At 32.7% G+C, this 12,642-nt stretch overlaps 5 non-coding genes across 5 annotated transcripts; all 5 read left to right on the top strand.

Annotated features, from left to right (window-relative positions):
- Nucleotides 1–1,807: 1,807 nt before the first annotated feature.
- Nucleotides 1,808–1,879, top strand: TRNAW-CCA (transfer RNA tryptophan (anticodon CCA)). The gene has a single exon. It is a non-coding gene; the product is annotated as a tRNA-Trp (tRNA).
- Nucleotides 1,880–4,469: 2,590 nt separating this feature from the next.
- On the top strand, nt 4,470–4,541 carry TRNAW-CCA (transfer RNA tryptophan (anticodon CCA)). The gene has a single exon. It is a non-coding gene; the product is annotated as a tRNA-Trp (tRNA).
- A 2,591-nt stretch (nt 4,542–7,132) lies between these two features.
- TRNAW-CCA (transfer RNA tryptophan (anticodon CCA)) lies at nt 7,133–7,204 on the top strand. The gene has a single exon. It is a non-coding gene; the product is annotated as a tRNA-Trp (tRNA).
- Nucleotides 7,205–9,796: 2,592 nt separating this feature from the next.
- Nucleotides 9,797–9,868, top strand: TRNAW-CCA (transfer RNA tryptophan (anticodon CCA)). The gene has a single exon. It is a non-coding gene; the product is annotated as a tRNA-Trp (tRNA).
- Nucleotides 9,869–12,459: 2,591 nt separating this feature from the next.
- Nucleotides 12,460–12,531, top strand: TRNAW-CCA (transfer RNA tryptophan (anticodon CCA)). The gene has a single exon. It is a non-coding gene; the product is annotated as a tRNA-Trp (tRNA).
- The last annotated feature ends 111 nt before the right edge of the window (nt 12,532–12,642 follow it).

Genomic DNA, 12,642 nt, shown 5'->3' with positions numbered 1-12,642 from the left:
TTTATCAAAAATTAAACACGAGTAACGGACGGCTACACAAATTCATACAAACATCACAGCATAAGCAGCCTTATATTTACAAGAATAACATTTTTCTATAACTAAATACTGAATTTCTTCAACTTGCATGAATTGAGGTGTAAATGAAAGTATATAAATAGAAAAGTGCTATAAAGTCTCACAGTAGCTAATAATGATAAACTTGTAAGATTGACTTAGTAGGAACTTATGTAATGATTTACGTATGGTTTTGTGTATTCCTCTTCACCTAGTTTCTCTATTTTATTATAATACTTTCGTTTCTTACCATAATTAAGTTTTCAAGTTTTATTTTCCTTCTTCTACTCCTTTCTTTAAAATTCTATGAAATAGGTTACTAAGTGCGTATTTATTTTATTTTTGTATTTCAATGGCTATATATAAATGCTAATATCATATATAAATCTCTAATTTAGAATTAAACTCGGATTTCTGTAAAGCTGAAATTGTTCCTCCAGATTAGTACAAGTACCCAAAATACTGGATCGAAGTTAAACGCATATTGACGGAAATCATGTCTTTAACTACACCAAAACTTGCTGCATCTGCATACAATCCTTTTCTCCACGTGCAAGGGTCGTATTGAATATAGAAGTGGATTTAATACAACTCACAGCCCATGAAATGTGACATCACACAAATATACAAACACACAGTTTTCGAGCGCGGCCTCACTGAAAATTATTACAATTGTAGACCTCTATATAATGTGTGATGTCGAGAAAACCCACTTGTAGAGAAATATCTTTCTAAAACGGCTCGTTTGGGTTGAAAATTTTTTTCTTACGTAGATGAGTGAACCTTCTTCAGTGATCGTCAGATTTTTTTTCCTTTGTGAACGTGAGGATGACCGAAGAAGTTCGAAACATTGTTCACGTCTCTACGTAAAAATATTTCTCAACCCAAACGAACATATTTTAGATATATATTTCTCTTTATAATGTATTCTTTTGCCATCTAAGAAACGGGTGTTTTAATACTCAGATATCAATTGCGTTTACAGAAATATTTCATTTGCGTAAATTCTTTATCTCCTTCATGTTCTGAATATTATTTTTGATTATTCTTTTTTTCTTTACTTTTGTATCAATTATTTTGATAGATATCATGTTTGTGCAAACAAAAGCCACAAACGATCGTTTCTCTTATCGTCTCTCAAACATAAATCAAATTTCTTTATAAAATAGAATTCTGATTTATTGGCAGATATCGCCATAAATAAAATAAAAGTCTAACGGTTTGTGTTTCAAATGAGATATAGATTTTGTAAAATAATTAATGTGTAACTCCTTCCTTTTTGTTCCTTCTGCAATAGGTAATAATTGATCAAAAATGTATTAGATATCAAAGAATTCGTAATGACGAGAAATTCACTCAAAATAAAAATAAATCCCAATAAGCTTGATACAGGTAATATTGTTTCTACCAACATAAAAAAGAGAACAACATTTCGACCGGAAGATGACCTCAGAAGGTCAAAATTTCTTCTCTGCTTTAGTATTGAAAGTGTAAACACCCACACTACCATACCTGTGTCTCTCAGAAATTTCTACAAATAAATACAAATAACAATTTCTATAATGATTGATTTTATAGATTTATCACAATTGTAAGGCATCTAACCCCTGTACAAAAGTCTGCAAAGTTGAGGCCTTATATATTCTTTGGTTATTCTCCACGTCTACTGTGATTTATAGTTTTGACAACTCAAGGTCCATCGCACAGATTGTCTAGACCGTATTAAAAGAAAATGACAAATAGTTCCTACGGTCCGGTGGCGCAATGGTAGCGCGTCTGACTCCAGATCAGAAGGTTACGTGTTCGAGTCACGTCCGGATCAATATTATTTTGGGCATATGATTTAGGCGCTCGTGTCGTGATCCGACGGTCACGGTTACGAATCTCCGGCGCCCGAAAGATGCTCGCCTTTTGAGTCGTGTGGGCGTTATGAAATAAGGGTCAATCCGACTGTTCTCTGGTGAAAAATAAGCGCAACAGACGGCGATGGATGCTTATGACTAACTGCCTTCCCTCTAGCATCACTCTGCCGCAGTAGGGACGACTAGCGCAGGAATCTCTTGTGTAGCGTTGCGCGAAATTTAAAGAGAAATAAACAAATTATTATTAATTCGGAGTTGTTTGCTTCTTGTAAACCTAATAATTCAGAAACAAATTTTAGTGTGAAACTATTACGTTTAGTTCTCTCTGAGTGTTTAATAAAAGACATTTTATAAACGTATGAACAAATGAAAGTTATTAAAGACAAGATACTTTCATGGAGACTACTCGATAAAAAGAATTTCAATTTATTTTCCTATTGTCTAATAGCGCAACAGCATCGCGTTTGACTCCAGATCAGAATGTTTAGTGTTTATGTCACGTCCGGATCAATGTAACTTCCTATGTTTGAATAAATGTATTTAAAAAATTATATCTGAAATAACAAGGATATTTCTTTTCTCCAAATTACGTATTTGTAATCACAGCTTGTTCTTGTAAATTAGTCTAAACTTTACAAAAAAACATACGACGAACGTGGAATTCAAATTTCTATTCAGATTTGTTTGACAAAATCCTGGAACTATCTAGCAATAACTGAACCTTCAGGAAACAAGTAATAACACTTTATCAAAAATTAAACACGAGTAACGGACGGCTACACAAATTCATACAAACATCACAGCATAAGCAGCCTTATATTTACAAGAATAACATTTTTCTATAACTAAATACTGAAATTCTTCAACTTGCATGAATTGAGGTGTAAATGAAAGTATATAAATAGAAAAGTGCTATAAAGTCTCACAGTAGCTAATAATGATAAACTTGTAAGATTGACTTAGTAGGAACTTATGTAATGATTTACGTATGGTTTTGTGTATTCCTCTTCACCTAGTTTCTCTATTTTATTATAATACTTTCGTTTCTTACCATAATTAAGTTTTCAAGTTTTATTTTCCTTCTTCTATTCCTTTCTTTAAAATTCTATGAAATAGGTTACTAAGTGCGTATTTATTTTATTTTTGTATTTCAATGGCTATATATAAATGCTAATATCATATATAAATCTCTAATTTAGAATTAAACTCGGATTTCTGTAAAGCTGAAATTGTTCCTCCAGATTAGTACAAGTACCCAAAATACTGGATCGAAGTTAAACGCATATTGACGGAAATCATGTCTTTTAACTACACCAAAACTTGCTGCATCTGCATACAATCCTTTTCTCCACGTGCAAGGGTCGTATTGAATATAGAAGTGGATTTAATACAACTCACAGCCCATGAAATGTGACATCACACAAATATACAAACACACAGTTTTCGAGCGCGGCCTCACTGAAAATTATTACAATTGTAGACCTCTATATAATGTGTGATGTCGAGAAAACCCACTTGTAGAGAAATATCTTTCTAAAACGGCTCGTTTGGGTTGAAAATTTTTTTCTTACGTAGATGAGTGAACCTTCTTCAGTAATCGTCAGATTTTTTTCCTTTGTGAACGTGAGGATGACCGAAGAAGTTCGAAACATTGTTCACGTCTCTACGTAAAAATATTTCTCAACCCAAACGAACATATTTTAGATATATATTTCTCTTTATAATGTATTCTTTTGCCATCTAAGAAACGGGTGTTTTAATACTCAGATATCAACTGCGTTTACAGAAATATTTCATTTGCGTAAATTCTTTATCTCCTTCATGTTCTGAATATTATTTTTGATTATTCTTTTTTTCTTTACTTTTGTATCAATTATTTTGATAGATATCATGTTTGTGCAAACAAAAGCCACAAACGATCGTTTCTCTTATCGTCTCTCAAACATAAATCAAATTTCTTTATAAAATAGAATTCTGATTTATTGGCAGATATCGCCATAAATAAAATAAAAGTCTAACGGTTTGTGTTTCAAATGAGATATAGATTTTGTAAAATAATTAATGTGTAACTCCTTCCTTTTTGTTCCTTCTGCAATAGGTAATAATTGATCAAAAATGTATTAGATATCAAAGAATTCGTAATGACGAGAAATTCACTCAAAATAAAAATAAATCCCAATAAGCTTGATACAGGTATTATTGTTTCTACCAACATAAAAAAGAGAACAACATTTCGAACGGAAGATGACCTCAGAAGGTCAAAATTTCTTCTCTGCTTTAGTAGTGAAAGTGTAAACACCCACACTTCCGTACCTGTGTCTCTCAGAAATTTCTACAAATAAATACAAATAACAATTTCTATAATTATTGATTTTATAGATTGATCACAATAGTAAGGCATCTAACCCTGTTCAAAAGTCTGCAAAGCTGAGGCCTTATATATTCTTTGATTATTCTCCACGTCTACTGTGATTTATAGTTTTGACAACTAAAGGTCCTTCGCACAGATTGTCTAGACCGTATTAAAAGAAAATGACAAATAGTTCCTACGGTCCGGTGGCGCAATGGTAGCGCGTCTGACTCCAGATCAGAAGGTTACGTGTTCGAGTCACGTCCGGATCAATATTATTTTGGGCATATGATTTAGGCGCTCGTGTCGTGATCCGAGAGTCACGGTTACGAATCTCCGGCGCCCGAAAGATGCTCGCCTTTTGAGTCGTGTGGGCGTTATGAAATGAGGGTCAATCCGACTGTTCTCTGGTGAAAAATAAACGCAACAGACGGCGATGGATGCTTATGACTAACTGCCTTCCCTCTAGCATAGCTCTGCCGCAGTAGGGACGACTAGCGCAGGAATCTCTTGTGTAGCGTTGCGCGAAATTTAAAGAGAAATAAACAAATTATTATTAATTCGGAGTTGTTTGCTTCTTGTAAACCTAATAATTCAGAAACAAATTTTAGTGTGAAACTATTACGTTTAGTTCTCTCTGAGTGTTTAATAAAAGACATTTTATAAACGTATGAACAAATCAAAGTTATTAAAGACAAGATACTTTCATGGAGACTACTCGATAAAAAGAATTTCAATTTATTTTCCTATTGTCTAATAGCGCAACAGCATCGCGTTTGACTCCAGATCAGAATGTTTAGTGTTTATGTCACGTCCGGATCAATGTAACTTCCTATGTTTGAATAAATGTATTTAAAAATTATATCTGAAATAACAAGGATATTTCTCTTCTCCAAATTACGTATTTGTAATCACAGCTTGTTCTTGTAAATTAGTCTAAACTTTACAAAAAACATACGACGAACGTGGAATTCAAATTTCTTTTCAGATTTGTTTTACAAAATCCTGGAACTATCTAGCAATAACTGAACCTTCAGGAAACAAGTAATAACACTTTATCAAAAATTAAACACGAGTAACGGACGGCTACACAAATTCATACAAACATCACAGCATAAGCAGCCTTATATTTACAAGAATAACATTTTTCTATAACTAAATACTGAATTTCTTCAACTTGCATGAATTGAGGTGTAAATGAAAGTATATAAATAGAAAAGTGCTATAAAGTCTCACAGTAGCTAATAATGATAAACTTGTAAGATTGACTTAGTAGGAACTTATGTAATGATTTACGTATGGTTTTGTGTATTCCTCTTCACCTAGTTTCTCTATTTTATTATAATACTTTCGTTTCTTACCATAATTAAGTTTTCAAGTTTTATTTTCCTTCTTCTATTCCTTTCTCTAAAATTCTATGAAATAGGTTACTAAGTGCGTATTTATTTTATTTTTCTATTTCAATGGCTATATATAAATGCTAATATCATATATAAATCTCTAATTTAGAATTAAACTCGGATTTCTGTAAAGCTGAAATTGTTCCTCCAGATTAGTACAAGTACCCAAAATACTGGATCGAAGTTAAACGCATATTGACGGAAATCATGTCTTTAACTACACCAAAACTTGCTGCATCTGCATACAATCCTTTTCTCCACGTGCAAGGGTCGTATTGAATATAGAAGTGGATTTAATACAACTCACAGCCCATGAAATGTGACATCACACAAATATACAAACACACAGTTTTCGAGCGCGGCCTCACTGAAAATTATTACAATTGTAGACCTCTATATAATGTGTGATGTCGAGAAAACCCACTTGTAGAGAAATATCTTTTTAAAAACGGCTCGTTTGGGTTGAAAATTTTTTATCTTACGTAGATGAGTGAATCTTCTTCAGTAATCGTCAGATTTTTTTTCCTTTGTGAACGTGAGGATGACCGAAGAAGTTCGAAACATTGTTCACGTCTCTACGTAAAAATATTTCTCAACCCAAACGAACATATTTTAGATATATATTTCTCTTTATAATGTATTCTTTTGCCATCTAAGAAACGGGTGTTTTAATACTCAGATATCAACTGCGTTTACAGAAATATTTCATTTGCGTAAATTCTTTATCTCCTTCATGTTCTGAATATTATTTTTGATTATTCTTTTTTTCTTTACTTTTGTATCAATTATTTTGATAGATATCATGTTTGTGCAAACAAAAGCCACAAACGATCGTTTCTCTTATCGTCTCTCAAACATAAATCAAATTTCTTTATAAAATAGAATTCTGATTTATTGGCAGATATCGCCATAAATAAAATAAAAGTCTAACGGTTTGTGTTTCAAATGAGATATAGATTTTGTAAAATAATTAATGTGTAACTCCTTCCTTTTTGTTCCTTCTGCAATAGGTAATAATTGATCAAAAATGTATTAGATATCAAAGAATTCGTAATGACGAGAAATTCACTCAAAATAAAAATAAATCCCAATAAGCTTGATACAGGTAATATTGTTTCTACCAACATAAAAAAGAGAACAACAATTCGAACGGAAGATGACCTCAGAAGGTCAAAATTTCTTCTCTGCTTTAGTATTGAAAGTGTAAACACCCACACTACCATACCTGTGTCTCTCAGAAATTTCTACAAATAAATACAAATAACAATTTCTATAATGATTGATTTTATAGATTTATCACAATTGTAAGGCATCTAACCCCTGTACAAAAGTCTGCAAAGTTGAGGCCTTATATATTCTTTGGTTATTCTCCACGTCTACTGTGATTTATAGTTTTGACAACTCAAGGTCCATCGCACAGATTGTCTAGACCGTATTAAAAGAAAATGACAAATAGTTCTTACGGTCCGGTGGCGCAATGGTAGCGCGTCTGACTCCAGATCAGAAGGTTACGTGTTCGAGTCACGTCCGGATCAATATTCTTTTGGCCATATGATTTAGGTGCTCGTGTCGTGATCCGACGGTCACGATTACGAATCTCCGGCGCCCGAAAGATGCTCGCCTTTTGAGTCGTGTGGGCGTTATGAAATAAAGGTCAATCCGACTGTTCTCTGGTGAAAAATAAGCGCAACAGACGGCGATGGATGCTTATGACTAACTGCCTTCCCTCTAGCATCACTCTGCCGCAGTAGGGACGACTAGCGCAGGAATCTCTTGTGTAGCGTTGCGCGAAATTTAAAGAGAAATAAACAAATTATTATTAATTCGGAGTTGTTTGCTTCTTGTAAACCTAATAATTCAGAAACAAATTTTAGTGTGAAACTATTACGTTTAGTTCTTTCTGAGTGTTTAATAAAAGACATTTTATAAACGTATGAACAAATCAAAGTTATTAAAGACAAGATACTTTCATAGAGACTACTCGATAAAAAGAATTTCAATTTATTTTCCTATTGTGTAATAGCGCAACAGCATCGCGTTTGACTCCAGATCAGAATGTTTAGTGTTTATGTCACGTCCGGATCAATGTAACTTACTATTTTTGAATAAATTTATTTAAAAAAATATATCTGAAATAACAAGGATATTTCTCTTCTCCAAATTACGTATTTGTAATCACACCTTGTTCTTGAAAATTAGGCTAAACTTTACAAAAAAACATACGACGAACGTGGAATTCAAATTTCTATTCAGATTTGTTTGACAAAATTCTGGAACTATCTAGCAATAACTGAACCTACAGGAAACAAGTAATAACACTTTTCCAAAAATTAAACACGAGTTACGGACGGCTACACAAATTCATAGAAACTTTCCAGCATAAGAAGTTTTATATTTACAAGAATATCATTTTTCTATAACTAAATACTGAATTTCTTCAACTTGCATGAATTGAGGTGTAAATGAAAGTATATAAATAGAAAAGTGCTATAAAGTCTCACAGTAGCTAATAATGATAAACTTGTAAGATTGACTTAGTAGGAACTTATGTAATGATTTACGTATGGTTTTGTGTATTCCTCTTCACCTAGTTTCTCTATTTTATTATAATACTTTAGTTTCTTACCATAATTAAGTTTTCAAGTTTTATTTTCCTTCTTCTATTCCTTTCTCTAAAATTCTATGAAATAGGTTACTAAGTGCGTATTTATTTTATTTTTCTATTTCAATGGCTATATATAAATGCTAATATCATATATAAATCTCTAATTTAGAATTAAACTCGGATTTCTGTAAAGCTGAAATTGTTCCTCCAGATTAGTACAAGTACCCAAAATACTGGATCGAAGTTAAACGCATATTGACGGAAATCATGTCTTTTAACTACACCAAAACTTGCTGCATCTGCATACAATCCTTTTCTCCACGTGCAAGGGTCGTATTGAATATAGAAGTGGATTTAATACAACTCACAGCCCATGAAATGTGACATCACACAAATATACAAACACACAGTTTTCGAGCGCGGCCTCACTGAAAATTATTACAATTGTAGACCTCTATATAATGTGTGATGTCGAGAAAACCCACTTGTAGAGAAATATCTTTTTAAAAACGGCTCGTTTGGGTTGAAAATTTTTTATCTTACGTAGATGAGTGAATCTTCTTCAGTAATCGTCAGATTTTTTTTCCTTTGTGAACGTGAGGATGACCGAAGAAGTTCGAAACATTGTTCACGTCTCTACGTAAAAATATTTCTCAACCCAAACGAACATATTTTAGATATATATTTCTCTTTATAATGTATTCTTTTGCCATCTAAGAAACGGGTGTTTTAATACTCAGATATCAATTGCGTTTACAGAAATATTTCATTTGCGTAAATTCTTTATCTCCTTCATGTTCTGAATATTATTTTTGATTATTCTTTTTTCTTTACTTTTGTATCAATTATTTTGATAGATATCATGTTTGTGCAAACAAAAGCCACAAACGATCGTTTCTCTTATCGTCTCTCAAACATAAATCAAATTTCTTTATAAAATAGAATTCTGATTTATTGGCAGATATCGCCATAAATAAAATAAAAGTCTAACGGTTTGTGTTTCAAATGAGATATAGATTTTGTAAAATAATTAATGTGTAACTCCTTCCTTTTTGTTCCTTCTGCAATAGGTAATAATTGATCAAAAATGTATTAGATATCAAAGAATTCGTAATGACGAGAAATTCACTCAAAATAAAAATAAATCCCAATAAGCTTGATACAGGTAATATTGTTTCTACCAACATAAAAAAGAGAACAACAATTCGAACGGAAGATGACCTCAGAAGGTCAAAATTTCTTCTCTGCTTTAGTAGTGAAAGTGTAAACACCCACACTTCCATACCTGTGTCTCTCAGAAATTTCTACAAATAAATACAAATAACAATTTCTATAATTATTGATTTTATAGATTGATCACAATAGTAAGGCATCTAACCCTGTACAAAAGTCTGCAAAGCTGAGGCCTTATATATTCTTTGATTATTCTCCACGTCTACTGTGATTTATAGTTTTGACAACTCAAGGTCCATCGCACAGATTGTCTAGACCGTATTAAAAGAAAATGACAAATAGTTCTTACGGTCCGGTGGCGCAATGGTAGCGCGTCTGACTCCAGATCAGAAGGTTACGTGTTCGAGTCACGTCCGGATCAATATTATTTTGGGCATATGATTTAGGCGCTCGTGTCGTGATCCGAGAGTCACGGTTACGAATCTCCGGCGCCCGAAAGATGCTCGCCTTTTGAGTCGTGTGGGCGTTATGAAATGAGGGTCAATCCGACTGTTCTCTGGTGAAAAATAAACGCAACAGACGGCGATGGATGCTTATGACTAACTGCCTTCCCTCTAGCATCACTCTGCCGCAGTAGGGACGACTAGCGCAGGAATCTCTTGTGTAGCGTTGCGCGAAATTTAAAGAGAAATAAACAAATTATTATTAATTCGGAGTTGTTTGCTTCTTGTAAACCTAATAATTCAGAAACAAATTTTAGTGTGAAACTATTACGTTTAGTTCTCTCTGAGTGTTTAATAAAAGACATTTTATAAACGTATGAACAAATCAAAGTTATTAAAGACAAGATACTTTCATGGAGACTACTCGATAAAAAGAATTTCAATTTATTTTCCTATTGTCTAATAGCGCAACAGCATCGCGTTTGACTCCAGATCAGAATGTTTAGTGTTTATGTCACGTCCGGATCAATGTAACTTCCTATTTTTGAATAAATGTATTTAAAAAATTATATCTGAAATAACAAGGATATTTCTCTTCTCCAAATTACGTATTTGTAATCACAGCTTGTTCTTGTAAATTAGTCTAAACTTTACAAAAAACATACGACGAACGTGGAATTCAAATTTCTATTCAGATTTGTTTGACAAAATTCTGGAACTATCTAGCAATAACTGAACCTACAGGAAACAAGTAATAACACTTTTCCAAAAATTAAACACGAGTAACGGACGGCTACACAAATTCATACAAACATCACAGCATAAGCAGCCTTATATTTACAAGAATAACATTTTTCTATAACTAAATACTGAATTTCTTCAACTTGCATGAATTGAGGTGTAAATGAAAGTATATAAATAGAAAAGTGCTATAAAGTCTCACAGTAGCTAATAATGATAAACTTGTAAGATTGACTTAGTAGGAACTTATGTAATGATTTACGTATGGTTTTGTGTATTCCTCTTCACCTAGTTTCTCTATTTTATTATAATACTTTCGTTTCTTACCATAATTAAGTTTTCAAGTTTTATTTTCCTTCTTCTATTCCTTTCTCTAAAATTCTATGAAATAGGTTACTAAGTGCGTATTTATTTTATTTTTCTATTTCAATGGCTATATATAAATGCTAATATCATATATAAATCTCTAATTTAGAATTAAACTCGGATTTCTGTAAAGCTGAAATTGTTCCTCCAGATTAGTACAAGTACCCAAAATACTGGATCGAAGTTAAACGCATATTGACGGAAATCATGTCTTTTAACTACACCAAAATTTGCTGCATCTGCATACAATCCTTTTCTCCACGTGCAAGGGTCGTATTGAATATAGAAGTGGATTTAATACAACTCACAGCCCATGAAATGTGACATCACACAAATATACAAACACACAGTTTTCGAGCGCGGCCTCACTGAAAATTATTACAATTGTAGACCTCTATATAATGTGTGATGTCGAGAAAACCCACTTGTAGAGAAATATCTTTTTAAAAACGGCTCGTTTGGGTTGAAAATTTTTTATCTTACGTAGATGAGTGAATCTTCTTCAGTAATCGTCAGATTTTTTTTCCTTTGTGAACGTGAGGATGACCGAAGAAGTTCGAAACATTGTTCACGTCTCTACGTAAAAATATTTCTCAACCCAAACGAGCATATTTTAGATATATATTTCTCTTTATAATGTGTTCTTTTGCCATCTAAGAAACGGGTGTTTTAATACTCAGATATCAACTGCGTTTACAGAAATATTTCATTTGCGTAAATTCTTTATCTCCTTCATGTTCTGAATATTATTTTTGATTATTCTTTTTTTCTTTACTTTTGTATCAATTATTTTGATAGATATCATGTTTGTGCAAACAAAAGCCACAAACGATCGTTTCTCTTATCGTCTCTCAAACATAAATCAAATTTCTTTATAAAATAGAATTCTGATTTATTGGCAGATATCGCCATAAATAAAATAAAAGTCTAACGGTTTGTGTTTCAAATGAGATATAGATTTTGTAAAATAATTAATGTGTAACTCCTTCCTTTTTGTTCCTTCTGCAATAGGTAATAATTGATCAAAAATGTATTAGATATCAAAGAATTCGTAATGACGAGAAATTCACTCAAAATAAAAATAAATCCCAATAAGCTTGATACAGGTAATATTGTTTCTACCAACATAAAAAAGAGAACAACATTTCGAACGGAAGATGACCTCAGAAGGTCAAAATTTCTTCTCTGCTTTAGTATTGAAAGTGTAAACACCCACACTTCCGTACCTGTGTCTCTCAGAAATTTCTACAAATAAATACAAATAACAATTTCTATAATTATTGATTTTATAGATTGATCACAATAGTAAGGCATCTAACCCTGTACAAAAGTCTGCAAAGCTGAGGCCTTATATATTCTTTGTTATTCTCCACGTCTACTGTGATTTATAGTTTTGACAACTCAAGGTCCATCGCACAGATTGTCTAGACCGTATTAAAAGAAAATGACAAATAGTTCTTACGGTCCGGTGGCGCAATGGTAGCGCGTCTGACTCCAGATCAGAAGGTTACGTGTTCGAGTCACGTCCGGATCAATATTCTTTTGGCCATATGATTTAGGTGCTCGTGTCGTGATCCGACGGTCACGATTACGAATCTCCGGCGCCCGAAAGATGCTCGCCTTTTGAGTCGTGTGGGCGTTATGA

Source organism: Tachypleus tridentatus, chromosome 12 (genome assembly GCF_004210375.1).
Source record: "Tachypleus tridentatus isolate NWPU-2018 chromosome 12, ASM421037v1, whole genome shotgun sequence".
Classification (NCBI taxonomy): Eukaryota; Metazoa; Arthropoda; class Merostomata; order Xiphosura; family Limulidae; genus Tachypleus; species Tachypleus tridentatus.
The sequence above is the reverse complement of the archived record's forward strand: the minus strand, read 5'-3'. Positions and strand labels throughout refer to the sequence as shown.